Source organism: Galleria mellonella, unplaced genomic scaffold (assembly GCF_026898425.1).
Source record: "Galleria mellonella isolate WM207_F2 unplaced genomic scaffold, CSIRO_AGI_GalMel_v1 utg74, whole genome shotgun sequence".
NCBI classification, from domain to species: Eukaryota; Metazoa; Arthropoda; class Insecta; order Lepidoptera; family Pyralidae; genus Galleria; species Galleria mellonella.
In genome coordinates, this window is record NW_026442147.1 from 3,513,021 (window position 1) to 3,533,484 (window position 20,464).

Consider the following 20,464-nt stretch of genomic DNA (forward strand, 5'->3'; position numbering starts at 1 on the left):
GAAAACCGCGGGTAGGAACTGAGTGAGGCCGACCGGTGGCGCGGTGGCGCGTCACCACAGGCGTCACGTCCGCAGTGTGGCGGTGGCACTACTCGCAGCCAATCACACGGGCGCGGTGTCATGCCGCGGATGTTAATTCTGGTAATATTTCACAGATCACAATATCATAGTGACATCGAAATAAGATCGCTTATTTATAAACAAAATGTAGGTACTACAGGGAAAATTTATACAAAAATTATCTATTTGGGTACCTCTGTCTCTCTCGTGTTTCTGTAACTAAGTAATAGTGTTTACTTGGCTTTGTTGCAGTTTAAAGGGAAGTGACAATAGCATATACGAGAGGGAAATCATAAAATCATAAAAAAGCACAGAAGTATAAAATCTTATATCTCAAGCATGGGGATGCGTGAAAAGTATTAAAGTATTATAGTGTATTCTATGATGTTTTGGGCGTTGTATATGTTTAAAGGCGACGGTTACCACTTACTATCAAATGGGCTATCAGATTGTTTTTAATTCATTTCACATTATCACAGTAACATCGAATTATTAAGTAATAATAAATATAATCACGCGACATCTATGACCTAGAGACAATTGCTTTACATAATTGTATTGATATCAAATTGTGCGTCTTGTTGTTTTTTTTTAAATTGTGTATCTAAACGTCAATGTTTAAAATTTTATGGGCCCTAAATTACTAACTGATTAGAAATGTGGATGAATAACATTAGCGTGTTTTGTTTAAAATAAGCGTTATTATATTTATTAAGTAAATTTATATATCAAGTATATTTAAATAAATGATTTATTTTTATCCAAATCAATTGTAGTATTTAATAAATTAGACTTTGATTGGAGAGAAGTAGGAAAAAACTTATCTGTGTTGCAGGTCCCTAGGCTCCCTCTACAATTTTTGAGCTAAAGAAAAGACTGATACGAAATATTATTCTGTCACTTTCAATTTTGACCTATTTTAGTTACAGAAAAATACTTCGATTTAAAATAAATCAAATAATAATAAAATAAATTTGTATATATGTGTATATGTGTATTAGCTGTATACGTTCATACTAAGCATTGAAGACATTTCTAAAATAAATCCTTTGAAATCTTTTAAAATATCTAAATGTCTAAATGTATAAGCCCGTATGTCGTATGATAAGTAACTATTATATGTACAATTTTCTTTTAAATAGCATAAAATTGTATCGTTTCCTTTTTGCCTTTCTTGTGAATATTTTAAGTCTTCAAAATACTTCGATTGAAATTCTTTCTTTCGAATAGGAAAAATTTTCTAAGTTATATAAAAAAGTTTTGATGATAATTATTAATAGGCCGAAAATTTATAATAAATGATGAGATTTAAACCTACATCTTGCTGCTATCCAGCCTGAGTATATTTCAAATTTTACAGAGAAATTTTTATAATCTTATAATGCATTCTGTGTTTTAACAATTACCATTTATATGTGAAGATTCAAGCTTTTTATTTTTTTATTTTGTTACAGATTACACAATCTTTCTAAAACATTAAAAAATAATAACTATATACATTAATTTAGATACTTTATATATAATTCATATAAATGAAATGTGTGAAATTTATCAGAATAGTCTCTCTAACTTTTGCAGCCAAACTTTGAACTGTCGCTCAACTATGTGAATTGCAGACGCAGTCACACTAATTGCATACAAATGAGATTGATTGAAATAGACTACGCTTTTTAGGGTTTTACAGCTAACTGGATAAAAAAGGAACACAAAATTTCAATTCTTCTATTCAATTATTAATGTCTTTATTTAAAGAGTTTATTTATTTATTTTATTGTAGGTAAAACCAAGAACTTAAAATGCTACACGGCTATTTCATATCATAATTATTTAGTTACGTTTATCAGTGTAGCTGGTCACATTAAATGACCGATATGAACAACGCGCGATTACCTACCGCTGTTAAACAGCTAACTTAAAGCGATTATTGGTGAAACCGACGTGATCAATAATGTGGAACAGATGATATTAAATTATTGGAGTATTCACAATTACTCGTCGGTAGGTCTGACATGCAATTTCTCGTACTCGGTGACGGGACTACTCGCTTTAAGTTAGCTGTTTAACAGCGGTAGGTAATCACGCGTTGTTCACATCGGTCATTTAATATGACCAGCTACACCAGAATTAAGTATAACAATATGTAATCTATCTATCTATCTATCTATTTAAGAGCTGCGCTCTTGTCGGTGGAGCTCTTGCCACTCACTACGATTTTCAGCGAGTCTCTTCACTTCTTGATACGACACAACACAAACTCCTTCCTTGATCTGCCTGATGTAACTATGTCTCGGTCTATGTCTATATGTAATAGTATTGATAAAATACCATAATGAATAACCAACCATAGTACTCGTATTGGGAATCAGCAATGCCATAGGAACAACATTTAACTACCATATGGTTCTCCTTGCACTTTTGTGGTAAATTCTTGGATTAAGTTATGATAAAGCAATTGACTTGATTTCATCTTCACCCATCATTCCTAGCATGGCATGGCGGTACTAAAAATTAAACGATTATAATTGTCATTATATACTGATGTATGTGTGAGAATGTAAACAAAATACATCGATAATATAATGCGGTATCGTGTGTCCATAATTATATAAATCTGGTAGAAAATAAGGAGGACTAAGTGTTTATAAGGATAGGTAGTGGGATTTAACTAGGTTTTTAAAGATATACAAAGATTGAGCGCACTGTATAGAGGTATATTTGTATAATATAGTTACAAAAAATTATATAAATAGAAAATCTTCTTCGGACTTAATAATGAGCTATAAATTACTAGCGCTGTGATTGTAGTTCGCGTAATCAGAGCTTAGACTAACACCATACCGCTGGTCTCCATCAATTAATTGGCTCGCTGTCTGGTTTGCAAACTGACGAATGCTCTTGTATGCGCGCCGTTTGTCTGGGTAATTGATCAAAGAGACAACTGACTTTGTCAGTAGCTTGATTGACCTACATGTGGCAGGATTTACATTTGGTGTAGAGTTTGAATGACTTAATCACTCGCTTAGATTCAAAGTGTCGATTGCTAAAGATGTTCTCTTCGTATCTGAAGCCGATGTAAATTTAATTGTCTTACATATTGTTGTATATAACGTATTATTTACTTCCAAGTCGCCTTTTTAATAGGTGCAAATGTAACTATCTACAAATGAGATTATGTTCCATAAAAAAGGAAACCGGCTTAAATTATATCATAACTTGTTTCTTTTACTTAAAAACTAAACCGATATTGATAGTTTGTATGGGACCAATTTGCAAATATATCCTTTCAGATAAAAGAAGAATTTTCCAAATCAGTTTTTAACTGACGAAGATATGAGGTTTCGTCAGTAAACAGTAGATCTTGCGTTTAATCAAGTCGGTCATCCCTGATCTAGCAGCTTTTGAGTTTTAGCAAGACTAACTAACGGCGATTTTTTATATATATATATATATATATATTATCCGTATCTTTTTGTACAGAGTATTGATTTAATACTATAAACATTCAAAAGAGCTTAACAATGTCCTAAAGCTACTGGGGTAGACTTTTAACATAAACCTATCAGTGTAAACAGGGCTTTGTTAGCTTCCTGCGCTCGCGGGTAAAACGTTGTAATGTGTAAAACACGACGAAGCAAAAAATATGCTTACGGGCAATAACAATATCTCTAGATTTCTGACTGGATTTAATTATAAAGTGAATTTGTTATCTACTTTATAGAGCACAAAGCAATCCGCTTCTCATACATTGTTGAATCGAAGTAAGTAACCAAACATTCATGACTTCTTATGAAAATTTTAAAATTATTTGTTTGTTACCTTTAGGTATCTTAACAGCTTAATCTATTATCATTAAATTTGGCATACATGTAGTTTCATCCATATGAAGACAAAAACTCATATTAACATTGCTTTCTTGATACAATCGGCATAATATACATATAAAAAGTAAAATTACCAAAAGTCACAAAATGTGTAATTTATCTAAAGGTCTACGTTTGTCTGTTTTATTTTAATAATAAAAATAGAATGAAGGCAGGTAGATAGATAGCTATTAAATTTATTTAAATCTTATATTAAATTCATTTTAAAGTTTCGCATACTTCCATTTGATGTAGGCGGAAAATATTTTATTTTTAGTTTATTTTTATAAGTAAATTAAAAATATTATATTATCTGTCTACTCTATTATTAGTAATAGTTTTTCATTAATGAAAAAATGTATGCGTAAGTAGATATAAATATGTAGATCGTTAAAAAATAAACCAACCTATACAAAAATATTATTTATAAACGTTCGATGAAAATGAAATATTTGACCTGACTGTACATTTTTTTTTCATTGTTCGGGAGAAGAATCAAAAAATTGTGTTCTCAATAAAGGACATCATTAATTCTCGCCGGTCGGCAGCCAATGTCGGGGGATTGCCTGCATTACGGTAATAGCGTCTGAGAAAAATAACGGATCAATATCCGCGGGGCGGTTTGCTGCGCTCGTTTGTCTGTTTGTTGTGTTCTTGTGTTTCGTATTTAGGGTTTCATTACAAAAATGAGTAAAGATATTTATTTTTTATATACATAAATATACAATCAAAATATTTAAAATTAGTTATATATAGCTTTAAAGGTGCAGTTATATCTCTACTTTTTTTTATACAACTTAGAATGCCGAACAAGCTGACGGCCCACCTGATGGAAAGTGGTAACCGTCGCCTATAGACATGAGCAGTACCACATAACAGAGTATACTGTTTCGCCCATGATACCCCCCATGCGTTGCCTTTCCTGAGGATTCAGATGTTATTTCTCTGTACCCTGTAAATTCACGCCATATCCCTTCAAACCGAAACACAGTCATGCAAACACAACTGCTTCACGGTAGAAACACGAACGGGACAGAGGTATCCAAGCAATCGACTTTTGTACAAAGTCTCCCTCTGGTAGTAATTAATTAATAATTATTTTCTTAACTTAATTTTGTCAAGTGAGTTTACTTTATCACTCATTACTAATAACAATTTATGTATGTATTATTTTTAAAATTTATGTTAATATTTTATCGATGACTATATACATAGGTAACGGGAATTTAATGGCGTCCCTGTGTTTTTGTCGTTTTCGACAATTGACAATTTCGACTTCGTCCGGATGTCTTCTTAATTTTAATTTGTGTACATAATTTCTTATTTAATGTATATATATATAAAGAAAAATATTTCTAAGTTGTTTGTTAGTTCCAATATATTATACAGATTTAAAGAGAACTAACTTAATATTAACAAAATTAATATATATGAAACACATACAATTTCAATATTAGTATGAAAAAAAAACAAAATAGTCTATCTGCATAACAAAAATTATTCGAATCCATTTAGTCATTTAAACGTTATAAACAAATATCCAACCATATTGAAAATTATCGCTTTCATAATGTCAAATTCCTACAGAATCAATTTAGACCTCGCATTATTTACAATTTAATATATTTTACATAAATACAAGTCAAAATTTTTCAATGTCCGTATCAAATACAATTTAGGTGAACTGATCCCTCCGGTAGCTTTAAGTATTTCTTTCAAATAATTATCCGACAAAAACATACCGAAATTCTTGCGGAGTTCGTTAGGCTCTTACGGGATCCCTCCCTAAGCAGAATTAATGATTCCCTTTATTGAAAGTTCAATTTTTTGATTAGGAGCCGGGAGGGCGGGTGGTCCGCACTGCGGGGCCTAAGAACACTGTTTAAACACCGGATAACAGGGTATTTATTTGCATTCGGTCAATATCGATTGGATTTATTTATAAAAGCTGCGCTCTTGCCGGTCCCGTTTGATGGTCCTTGGCAGAATTGTATTATTCGTCAGATTACATTTTTGTTTGCGCTGTCGGAATTTACCATAGTGGGTACACCACTATGCTTTTAGTAGGTAGACACTCACTGTATATTTTTAATATATGTAAAAAACGTTACATTAATATAGTATTATGATTATGTATATATGTATATGCGACTTTTTTATGGATGATAATGAAAAGATAATTCTGTCTGCAAATGATAGATAGGTAATCCATCGTGATGAAATTACCAGAGGGAGACTTCGTACAAAAGTCGATTGCTTGGATACCTCTGTCCCATTCGTGTTTCAACCGTGAAGCAGCTATGTTTGCATGGCTGTGTTTCGGTTTGAAGGGTGGAATATGATGTGAATTTACAGGATTTACAGGTACAGAGGAATAACACCTGAGTCCTCAGGAATGGCAACGCATGGGAGGTATTATGGGCGAAACAGTATACTCTGTTATGTCCATGGTATTGCTCATGTCTATAAGCGACGGTTACCACTTTCCATCAGGTGGACCGTCAGCTTGTTTGTCATTCTAAGTTGTATAAAAAAAAGAATTAATCATGATAATATATAGATAGGACTGTACGGAGGTTGATTTTATTAGTGAGATGATGATTTATGACACTTTGATTTTAGCGAAAAGTTCGAGCAACGATAAAAAAATGGAGTTTGTAGTTAGGAAGAATATGGAGTATTCGCAAGTGTTTACAAATTTATTGTGTATGTAGTAGATATTTGGGTATACAAGGCGATACAAATTGCCACAGCCACGGAACCCCAGCGACGTAATCTGCTGGTGAGACAGACGGACCGACGGCCGGTGGCGCGGCGCGGCGGCGACCGGCGCGAATCTAATTTGGTTCGCTAGCCGTCGCTCATTTGTTCAAATTACACCCCCATACTACTCCCTATTCCCGAGACTCGCCTGAGATATAACCCGGATCCGTAAACATGTGTACAGAAACGTAGTTTCGTCTGTATTTTATTACTTTAAATTGTTTATTTCGCTTTTTTTTTTACTAAATTCTTGTCAATTTAAACACGTATATCACCACGTACGCGAAGCATTCAGTCAACAGTTAGTTTTAGCTCAGATTTTTGTCAAATTTAGCTATTTAAAATAAAACAGGCAAATGTGAGTAATATACCTAAATGCAACCTATAATTATAAAATGTATTCGATGCATACATTAAAGATTTACTATTTTTAATATACGCTTTGAGTATCTGATGTATACGTTTTTATGCTATTGAAGTCATGTACAGGTAATGTTAAATAAAGAGCTCAATGCAGAATAAAAATATTTTTTTATAACACAAAGGGGCAAAGGAGTAAGCGGCTCACCTTGTGGTAAGTGACTACCGCCGCTCATGAGCATGAGTAATGCTAGAGGCGTAGTAGGTGTGCTGCTAGCCTTTAAAAAATAAGTTTTCTAATATTAAATTTTAAGTTTTTTGTTGAATTTATCCCACTTTATTGCTTATTACGTTACATTAAACACGTACAAGTACATTTTATCATGTAGAAGTTGGTAATGGCAATGGTGTATGGATTTTAATTTCTTGGTTAATACACTAAAAACTAAAAATCACTTTATTTGTGACTATTATTATAGAGACAGTTCTTAAATTCGCCCAATAAATATATTTATTTATTTAAATTTTATTTTAAAACCATTTGTAAAAATAATAAATGCAGTTAATATAGGTAACGCAATCTTATAAAGTATTGAAGAAGTAACAGGCATACGTATAAGCATCGGCTCCTAATTTTATACATGTTAAGTTACATTTTGACCTATTTATATTTTTGTAAATTCTGCAACGACTTTCCTATACGATCCCGAGGGGCCGGTCACCCGGTCCCCTCCCGGGAACTCAAACTATTCGACCCTGGGGCTCTTCCGGAACCTTTCTTTGTTAAACGCGATCTTTCCGGCTCCTTTGACAATTGAAAGCTTCTTTGATGCCGCATATTAGAGGACTCGTCAAAAACGGAAATTGCTAATCAGAGTTTCGACGATTTCCAGTTTGATTTTAATTACCAAGACATTATTACTTTTGCTTGTTAGGGTTGGCGATAATGTTATAATTAATATAATATAATGTAAATTAATAGTTGTAATGCCATGGGTTGAATTAATGTGAAATTAAATCATTAATATTTTATTAAGAGAGCACCGACTCCCAACAAAAAAAAAATATATCATGTAAGTTAATTTTTTGTTTGTGATCCCGAGGTTCGCTATTATTGCATATTTTATAATACTTATATTAGTGTCTGAGGACGTCACGTTGTTGTAAAGTTTTGCATTTTCAATTCGATTCTGAGGTCCCATTTCTCTTTAACTTATCTTGTAAACTTATCTCTTGAATTTATCTTTTAAGATTTTAATTACATAAGAAATATTTTTATAAATTAATTAAAATTAAATTAATTTTTTTTTTTATACAACTTAGAATGACAAACAAGCTGACGGTCCACCTGATGGAAAGTGGTAACCGTCGCCTATAAACATAAGCAGTACCATGGACATAACAGAATATACTGTTTCGCCCATGATACCCCCCATGCGTTAATTAATTTATACAAATATTTAAAAGAGGATTGATTTGATTTTTTGCATGTTTGTTTGATAGTTTGTAATGTCAAAAACTAGTTAACCGATTTTAAAAATTCTTTCACATATACATTACCAAGGAGTAACGCAGGCAAATAAAAATATAATTATAATAAAGAAGAAGTACCTACAATAATCCAAGGGGAATCACGTGGAGGTCTATCAGCTGTTAGATTCCATTTCTAATAATCTTACTGGTCAATAAACATACTATTCACATAGTGGCAAGGTATAACGTGGCCGAGACCTGATGAGTAATCTGTCTTAATTGGGTCCAGGACCGTGGAATTCCTTTGATGTTTGTCTTCGATTGATTGGGTTACTCAATAAGCGTAGCTATAGCCTGTCACCATTATGTACATACTGTGTATATATATACATTTAAATTAGTTGAACCCCACGGCTCTGGACGCGTCAATTAGTACATAAAGTGTTCTATGTGCTAAATTAGAATATAAACTACTCATATACCAAATTTCATTCAAATCCGTTTAGTAGTTTTTACGTGAAAGAGTAACAAACATCCATTCATCCATGCATTTATTATATTAATAGAATTGATTTAATACTTTTACGTAAAGTTATTTTTACAACTTAAAATGGCAAACATGTTGACGGCCCACCTGATGTAAAGTGGTAACCGTCGCCTATAGACATGAGCAGTACCATGGACATAACAGTACACACACATACTGTTTCGCCCATGATACCTCCCATGCGTTGCCATTCCTGAGGACTCAGGTGTTATTTCTCTGTACCCTGTAAATTCACGCCATACCCCACCCTTCAAACCGAAACACAGCCATGCAAACACAACTGCTTCACGGTTGAAACATGAATGAGACATAGGTACCCAAGCAATCGACTTTTGTACAAAGTCTCCCTCTAGTAAATCTATATTTATAGGTGATTAGGCTGTTACTGATCCACGTGAGTGCACGAATTATGCAAAGACCACTGGATTGATCGTGATGAAATTTGATTTGATGATAATGTAGTACTTCATCAACTTTATAAGGAGACTATTTACTAAAGTGAAATGTCTCATTCCAAAAAACATATTTCTTATATTCTGATTACAAATTTTATAGCAATAAATAAATCATCATATATAATTTTGAGACTAAAAATCAATATTTATATGGAATTAAAAACCTTTTAGTAAGACATATAATTATATTTTTCCCTTGTTATCTATGGCATATAGTTTTCCTATCAGAATTAATTATAATTTTCAAAATACATATATGATCGTATAATCGATACTTATAAAATCATTTGTGTTGACTGTGTATTGATAAGTGCACAGTCAAAACTATTAAATCTAAAGAGCTGTAGAACGTAGGTTTCAACTTAAAAGAGAAGTACAATATGTATATTAAATCTTTTAATGTATTCAGTATGAATTATGTACAATAACGATTTTACAATACAATACAATACGGCACTACGCGTGCGAAGCTGTGGGCAATAGCTAGTCCTAAATATATTTAGAAATTCTCTACAGTGTTCTAAAAACCAAGATAAACTATGTTTATATGTATATATTTTAAATAAGAAACATAAATATTTTAATAATTGATGATTTTATTTATTCTGTAAAATTTTACGAGATAATCCGAATTAATTGTTTGTAAAAGTACACAGCGAAGGCCCCGACTTCACTGCTAATCAATATGAAGGAGCTCCAACATCAATATTTGACTGATACAACTCTCGCCTTATTACCGCCTAACGAGAGCAAACATTAAAATTCTACAAGATTAACTACAACATCTTAACAATCTTCATATTTGAATAAAAATAATAATAATAAAAAAGTAAAAATACTAATTGTTTCCGTTCTCAGTTTTTTCTTATATATTATTTGCACAAAAAAATCTGCCGCCTATTTTTAACTTCATGGGTTAAATAATTTTTGAGATATGAAATTTGTAAATATGATTGTGTGATATATTTTAGTAAATTTGCAAAACAAATAATAGTAAAGAGAAATAAAATCATCAATGGTAATTTAATTATATTATGATAAATAAGTTTCACATTATAATGTAATCAAATTAAACTGTGGCTGAAGAGCCACAGATAATATAATACTGTACTTTTGCTAAAGTAAGTAACGTAATATGACTATCTTTAAAACAAATGAAAAATATATTTTTTTAATACGTATAGGATATATATACCTACAATATTTTTCTTAATTCCATAAAATGCTTGTGGGGTACCATAGTCTTATATTGTGTGAAGTATTTGATACAGTTTTTATTTATAGGCATCAGTTACTATTTACCGTCAATTGACTATCAGCATATGCCATGTAACCACTCCAAAAATTGGTAAATAACTAATTAAGTAAGTAACAAATCAAAAACACAATTAAAAAGATAGATTAGATTAGATTTGTTTATTTGCCAGAACATTGTTTTTACAGATATTGATCTATTGTGAAGTACAAATATTCGCCTTATATTTCAAAGCACGCAAAATTATTATTGGGTACAAGTTACATTTAATCCATACATATAAATGACTTAACATTACATCAACTATTTATTCAATTAATAAATAAATAAACAATTTTTACGTACTTAATTAAATACTATGAAGATGTTGAATTTTCACTTATAAAAAATTCAGATTAACTCTTCTTATCTTAAATTTCCTAGTTCATATTGATAATTATTTTATATAAAAATCCTTTTTTAAAGTATCAAAACGAATAAATCCATACATTTCAGAGTGGTCGATGCGCAACCCCAGAAGGCGTACTGCTGATTGAGTTATTTTTTCGTACTTTTTTTTTTAAATACAAATAATATTTTGAGCATTCGTTAGTAGTACCTATCACTTGATGGCGATCTTTAGCTAGGTAGCTTATATTTTTTACGCAACTTGGAATAGCAAGCAAAATATATATATATATATATATATATATATATATATATATATATATATATATATATATATATATATATATATACACACACACACACATATATGTGTGTATATGTGTGTATATGTGTGTGTGTGTGTGTGTGTGTGTGTGTGTGTGTGTGTGTGTGTATATATATATATATATATACAAATATATAGGGCAACTGTATATATTTACAATAGAATTTACCTTTTTTCATATGTGTTTTTTCTTGTTCATAGATTGTTGTTTGTTTCTAGAAAAAAAATTGTATTTTTTATGTTCGTGTAGTCAATAACGAGTTATAGACAAGAAAAATTTACTTTCCATGAAAGAACCATTATCAAACTCATCAGTACCCCTCATGCGCTGCCGTTGCTGAAGACTAAAATGTTATACAATATGAATATAAATTTTTTATGACTAGTTATAGGATTGTACAATGATTATTTCTCTCTTGATTGGCTTAATTACGGTAAGAACACTATTAACCGAAAAATAAAAAAAATATATTGTAAAACTTTTTACTGATGCCATTAAAGTACATTACAGTTAAACGTTAACCCAACCTAAAACGACTCTGGTGATAGTTCTACTTTTCATAGTTATCTCAACATCCGAGAGAAGTTTCTCAATATCCGAACTAACATAACAAGATGTGTTCCATTCGCCAGCATTGAAGACCTACCCCCTCTCTCTTTTCCCTAATAAAAATATGAGTATATCGGGGGTCTTATATGAAATATGAGGGGTCAATGTTATCTGGTGGTTTGACATAACAGTGGTAATGCGCTAGGGTGTGTTTTTGCTTTATGCCGCGTGAAATTTTATTGTCGCGGACGGCGCCGTGTCTCCGATGCTGGTAACCAGATTCCAGTTGTGTTATTGCCTGGATAAATGACGTAGATATTGCAAATGACACTAGATAGTCTCAAGTGGCCTATAGGAGCTAAATTCGATTGTAAGTCATATAAGAATGTTTCCCTTTAAGTGCTTATTACGTTGTTGTTTATTAAGAGTACGTTACGTAGGTAGGCAATTTTTAGGTAAGCAGTATAGTTTTATATTTGTAGTCGCAACGAACATGAAAACTGTAGTAGCTTATTATATTTACATTAATATTATAAATAGAAAAGATTTGATTGTTTGTTTGTAATGGAAAAGTTTTTTTTTTATACCACTGAGGTGGCAAACAAGCATATGGCCCACCTGATGGTAAGCGGTTACCGTAGCCTATGAACGCCTGGAATACCAGAGGTATTACGTGCGTGTTGCCGACCCTGAAGAAACCTCTTTACCTCCCCTTTTGAAGAACCCCATGCTGTAGTCTCTTGGGAAAACCTCTGCAGGGAGCTCATACCATAACCTGAGTGTTCAAGAACTATTCAGCCGATTTTAAAAATTCTTTCACGTATAGGCGAAAATGAAGATAGAAAATATTTTGGGACCCTATTAATGAATATCAATACTAGTTTAAAGAGATGGGTTAATTAACATACTATATTTTCGAACCAGTACTATTACCAGTATTTAAATTTTATTACACGTGACTATTTACAACAAGTATTATTACGTAAAACTTTTATTAAAAAAAAAAAACTATTTTAAACCAAAAATTTCGTATAGGATAAATACAGAAGAATCTTTTTTTTATCAAAAGGGTTTAGGCACCAAACCCTTTTGATAAAAAAAAGAATCAATAAAATCAGTTTAGAACTGGCAAAATTTATTGCGTAGTAAATGCACAGATACAAGAACGCAGTCGCTCCGAGAAACTCTTCCATTTTGGAGTTCAAAAAAGGGCATCAACTTTTAATGTCACATGAATTTTAAAGACCCAGAAATCCGGTAGGGTCCAGTGCATAATGTTCGGAAATCCGCGTATTTGCTTAGAATTATCCAAATGAGACAGAAGCGGCTTTGTCGACCGTCTAACTCTGGAAACGAGAGTACTGAGCAAACAGCGGAAACACCAGAACAAATAAAGGTAACCTCGCAGAATCAGTGTTAGTATTTTGCTATACGGAAACAGTTTCAGTATTATAGGGGATCTTAATATATTTTAGGGTTCCTTAAAGCTATATATATAATTATTTAAACTATATCAGTCTAATGATGATTTTAAATGTATTGGTTTCTAATGAAATTAAATAAGTGTAATTTACCAGAGGAAGACATTGTACAAAAGTCGTTTGCTTGGGTATCTCTGTCCCATTCGTGTTTTAACCGTAAAGTAGTTGTGTTTGCATGGCTGTGTTTCGGTTTGAAGGATGAGATATGGCGTGAATTTACAGGGTACAGAGGAATAAATTCTGAGTCCTCAGGAATGGCAACGCATGGGGTATCATGGGCGAAACAGTATACTCCGTTATGTCCATGGTGCTGCTCATGTCTATAGGCGACATTTACCACTTTCCATCAAGTGGGCCGTCAGCTTGTTTGCTATTCTAAGTTGTATAAAAAAAAAACGTAATGTACAAAATATTATTAAATAAATAACAGGTTAAAATTAATTGGGGACAGTTGAGAGATATGGGTTCGAATTCAATTGGATTAAGCTGTTGAAAAGAAAAAAAAATTGCAATATATTATTGAATGTACTTAAAAAAATCTTTATATAATAAACTGCAAGACCAAAAAATTTTGTAATTGAAGTAAAACTATAATTCAAGAAACGATTTTTCTTAAATTGACTTGAGTTTGAGGTTTCCGGATTATATCACCATATTTTCGTTCTCTAGTTTCTCATAATATAGTGTATCTTAGTCTCAGAACTAGGAAATGTGGCTTATTATTAATTTTATTATCCACATTAAATCGAGAAAATCAAAAAGGTAAATCAAAAAATTCCAGTATCACTCTCACCTAGTTACGGCGACAATACATTTAATTTCATCGACAATGGTGGCGCGTCGTCATCTATTCGCCGACACGCCGACACGGGGACGGTGATCGAGTGCCGGCCTCGGGGGTAAGCGACGTGATTCCTCTCATTTAGGTACAACAGATGCGAAAAATGCTCTGTAACACTTTCAATCTTAGATGTGAACGGAAGTTGTTTTGTCGAAATTCGATCCGTCATCTGTCAGAAGTACCCCAGTCTAATTAGATAGGAGGGGTTCGGTGTGATGATTAGATTTATATTTTTACACTACTGCTTTACAAAAAGGAGTAGCTGTAATGTTTTAAGCTGTAGTGGATTTACATGAATTTTGGCTTAGTTATATATATATATATAATAGGTATCCACTTATTTTGTTCTATGAAAAGTCTATGAAAAGTCCAAGTATCATGGAATAAAGAGTATAGCATACAGACTACTTAAGAATACTAATTTTTTTTTATACAACTTAGAGTGGCAAACAAGCCATTACAAAGTCTCCCTTTGGTGTTGTATAAAAGTCGATTGCTTGGGTATCTCTGTGCCATTCGTGTTTCAACCGTGAAGCAGTTGTGTTTGCATGGCTGTGTTTCGGTTTGAAGGGATATGGCGTGAATTTACAGAGTACAGAGGAATAACATCTGAGTCCTCGGGAATGGCAACGCATGGGGGGTATCATGGGCGAAACAGTAGTGCCTGTGTTTCGGTTTGAAGGGTGGGATATGATGTGAATTTACTGGGTACAGAGGAATAACACCTGAGTCCTCAGGAATGGCAACGCATGGGGGGTATCATGGGTTATGTCCATGGTACTGCTCATGTCTATAGGCGACGGTTACCACTTTCCATCAGGTGGGCCGTCAGCTTGTTTGCCATTCGAAGTTGTATAAAAAAAATTATAATAAAAAAGGCTCAAAAATTTTAGACACAACATTTTATGGTAAAAATGTTCAGTTTCATTGACGAATCGTTTCCTTAAAAGGATGCTACTGATTTCCTTTTCACCTGTACGTAGATTCGGCATTTTACAAATTAATACTTATGTTAAATCAATTAACGTATACATAAGTATATATAGCTTCGCAAAATACGGGAAACATCCCTTACTAATCATAAACGACAAGACCCTCGAAGTGCCCAAACTTGTCTCCGAGTTAGCAAGTTGGAGTTCTCGGATATATTGGCAATGTAAATATCCTGCACCGCCCCCAGCCCTTTCGCAGCCACTTAAGACATCCGCCGTGGTCCCTTGTCCTGCTGCCTACCTAAAGGGCAGGCAACATCTATTTTCAGTTACAAGTTACAACTCATGATAATCCCATGAGAATTGATACGTGATGGAAATATACTACGCTATTTTTTTATTTAAGAAGTGAAAACGTGTATTTGTTGGGAAGCATAGAGGGCATTCTTTTATTGAAAGGATATCAAAAGTATTTTACAACATTTTTTTGAATAATTGAAGATATTGTCTCACAAAAAAACATCGTTTCTATTACGACATAGGAATATCGAATGCTAAAAGAGTTAACAAAATCGGTTTAGAATTAGGAAAGATATTACCGAAAGCGATACAGAATATAAATGAATTAAGAATTTCCGCCTTTAACTGAAACTGTTCAAGAAATGGTTTACTTTATTCAATGTCTTAAAAAGAAAGAGGGATGGGCAGCAGTGTCCTTTTTAAAACGTCTCTAAAAGTCTAACTGCGGTTGCCAAGCGTGGCAACTACTGAGAAAGCCTGCTCAGCAGTGAACAATTAACGGTTGAAATAATAATAGTAACAAAAAGAGGTTCCTTTAGGGTCGGCAACGCGTGTGTAATGTAAATGTATTGCAGGGGTTCATAGCCTACGGTAGCTGGGCTGTATGCTTGTTTGCCACCTCAATAGTATACAAAAATATACCGTATGTATCGTAAGAGATTTTAAAACATCAACAAAGCCTAACTGCGGTTTGCCAATCCGCTTGCCAAACGTGGCAACTACTGGCAAAGCCCTTCGAAGAAGAGGCTTATGTTCAGTGGTGGACAGATAACGGTTGATTAGATGATAAATCAATTTTATAAAATGGTGTAGTGTGTGAACATGTTTCTCAAGGTATATAGTCGCCTACGTGTATGTGACATCCCTGATGATGCAGGCGTACATAGATTATATTATGACTTATATTACGCTTGTTTGCCAACATAATAGTAGAAAAAAAACATGTATCATTCATTAGAAATTATATCACAAATGATATTTGTGTCAGTGTCTTTTATAGGACTCTAACAAAAGAAGACAAATAACAGTTTTATGTAACGCTATTTCTTATTTGCACCATTGCATTTTCTAGTGATAGACATTAATTCTTTTATTCTTTTAGCTTCGCTATTTATGTCCGGAGACCAGCGAAGTATTTAATTCAATAAGATCCATTGAGTAATAAAGGAAGTTCCATATAATGGATGCGGTTCTTGTACAAATTAATTATATATACCGCTATTGTGTATCTATACCTATATTACACATATATAAAATTTCATAAATTAACAGTAGTATGGTGGCTTATTTCAAATTCTTTTTATTTTAATAAGGCCAGAAAAATTTATTTAATCATTTATTTTAACGAGATATATATAACAAATTATAACCATGTTAGGTTTATATATATAGGTAATTATGATTTTTATACTAGGTTACAATTCAAAAACATACAGCATGATTAACATTTAGGGAAGACATTTGAATTTTTATAGGTGGAAAACAGTAAAATAATTAGTAAATAATTAGTAAACAGCTGCTCATATATGTATATAAGATTTTTTTACTGTATATAACAATATGTATATTTTACATTAAATGAAATTTATATCCTAAAACTATCATCACAAAAGAAAAACACACAACTCTTAATTACAACTATTAATATTTATATATTACTGATTGTGTCGGCAACTGTGAGCACGTAACGGGAACATTAATTGACTGGAATAAGTATTAGCATATGTAATGCTCCCTGTCAAATACTAAATATAAAAGTATTTAATAAGTTTTATTGCGATTGGCTGTAGCGTCAAGTTCTTAGGAGATAACAATTAAATAAACAAACTTACTGTTCATGTTTATAATATTAACAGTATGGCATACTACAGTATGGCTCTGTTCACGTGAATTATAATATAATCATTGCGTTAATGTACGCCATCGTATTACATTATCTATGATCTACGATATCTTTGTACTAAATTTTATTAAATGATTAAATGTGATTAAATGTCAAACGTCCAAATATCTCTACAAACTTTCAAAAGTATATAATAAATAGGAAAGTTTTATTTTAATATAATACGTTATACGTTAAAACATATTCCATTGATAAAAAATTTAAAACAACAGTCGAAATAAATAATACAATATAAAAAATACATGTATAAGTATAAAATTATGATTTTAGAATATCACATCCACAGGAATATTGATTTCATTCCATCTGAGTGTGTGTAGAGTCCGGCCGAGAAATCGCTACTTACACTGATTGAACAACTTTTTCCCATAACTCGAGGGGTCGTTGACGTGCGCTCTTGTGTGAAATTAGCATCGAGTCTGATGAGCGGATATCTCGAGAATTAATCATAATAATATTATACTCTCTTATATCTACATATTAGGATGTATACATCTCTAACATTTCGTTTCCGGAACATTTCTTTATTTATTACATTATGTAACTTAATTATTTGTTATATAATAATTATATTAGTACGCATTCTGGTATAGCTCTCGTATGTAATTACTTTTTTCAATGAGTGATAATGGAATAGTAATGCCGTTTGCGCTATCGATATATGCTAGCGGAACACTAGTGAGGGCAATCATGAAAAGATAGGTCAGGTTACCCATTGTGATAAGTTCACTTGGAATTAAGTAAGAAGGTTTCCAGAGGACCGAAAAGAGGCCTACTTGACAGGGTATGTTACTATATGGCTGCTATTTCAATTACTAATAAATCCTTCCCTCCGATATATATGTATATGTATTTACTATATTCATATATACTGTATAATATTGAAATATAAGTATCTTAAGGGAGTGTTCTAACTGCCGCTGAAACGGAATATTTTTACACGACTGTCCAAAAAAGTATAATGATTTATCATCATTATCACCATCACACATTTTCATAATACTAATTTAATTAGTAGAGTAAAATATACATATTTCGAAAGAAGTAAGGATTGAAAAATAATGAAAAGTTTTGAGTACCCTGTACTTGAAATAGGGACACGCTGAGTTACCTATTTAATAAACATTTATAATATCAATATCTCTGTATAATGATGATAAAGTTTCACGCAATTAAAAGAATAAGGCTTCATGTTCACATCCAACTATATTCTGAGGCTTCATATCGATTTCGGTTTAAAGCGCGAAATTGCGAAGCGTTCGGTAGTCAATAATCGGGTGTAGGGGCGCACGTGTTTGGAATGCGAGGTGCCTGAACTGTGACATATTTGTATATCACCTGTCGGCAGGGTTCAATGATGATGTTTGGGGTTAGCTTCCTGTCATTCGTGTACACGTATCTCACATATATAAAACATAATGTAAATATTTCAACATATTGATTTAACAACAGTTATGATTGACGTTGTTTGAAAGATATTATAAATATGTGGGTATCTCACTAAAAGAAATCAGTTGAAGATTTGATCATAATGCTTAATTTAGGTAAAACAATATAGATTAAGATACTTGAGTGTTTAAAGAATAATGATTGCTCTACTATTACTATAAATAATTTGTTCGAATTTCGAAATTTCGAATGAATTTTTTTTTATATCGATCGAAATGGGTGATGATCTTTTCAGTCAATTAGCAATCCATTATTGGTCTTAGTTAAGTTGATCCCCTTGCGGTATTCGCTGGAAACTGTTGTCAACAATGACTATTCAAAATGCTTATAAGGTTACATAAGTTTATTTGAGTAAAAAAATACTTTTACTTATTGTCTGCCGAGGTTTTCCCAAGAGACTACAGCATGGGGTTCTTCAAAAGGGGGGTAAAGAGGTTTCTTCAGGGTCGGCAACGCACGCGTAATACCTCTGGTATTGCAGGTGTTCATAGGCCACGGCAACCACTTACCATCAGGTGGGCCGTATGCTTGTTTGCCACCTCAGTGGTATAAAAAAAAATTACATATGTGTCAATAGTAGCGTAGATCAAAGGTTATATTCGAATTGTACGTATCATTGGAAAACTGGGTGTCGTATCTAATAGGAATGGCGAAGTTTTTGGCTGCTATCTTGCCGTATATCGGAGACCCGTCGGCGAACTTTAGCTGTCGCCGCGTGACAACCTAGTGATCACGCTAATATCACTCTACTCACATCTGTAAACGTTTGTGTAAGCCAAATAGAACCTTAGATCTTTAAACTTAAGAGTTTAACGACGGTAGACATTTATCATATTAGAAAAAAGGTGTCTACCCGTGCAAGGTGGACACCGGACAGCAGTTTTTCTAGGGTTTAAAAATTATTTTAGTTTATTTTGATAGACAGTAATAATTACCTAATTTCTTTATCGGTTAGTTTGTAATTTATAATACAAGAATACCCGTTAATCAATCAGTACGGAAACTAATACAAAAGAATGAATATTCAGTTTTTAAATTGAATTACTAAATACTAACTATATTTTAGCACATTTTACTAATTTAAAAAATGAGAGGATTCTAAATATGATGTACATGTGTTACGCAATGTCTTTTCTAATATTCAAATTTTTTTTTTATTATTTATTTTTCAACCGTTAACTCCCAACTCAGTCATGAGATTAATGATATTAGTAAATAAGAAATAGTTTTGTCAAGATTTAAAGCAGTTTGTATTATTTTTTTTTAGAAAAAAAAACATTTTAATTATATTTTTAATAAATTACATTTTTTCTGTTGAGTTGTGAACAGTACATACTGAAATGAAATTAGTATGAATATTTCATTTCAGTAAGTATTTTGCACATTTTAAATAAAACTGACTGAAATTACACTCTTGGCAATCCAAATTAGTTTTGTTTGAATCTGGACATTAATTTTCTAATATTATTACCGTCACTTACGTACATATTGAACAATAAATAAGCATAGATATTTTAACATTG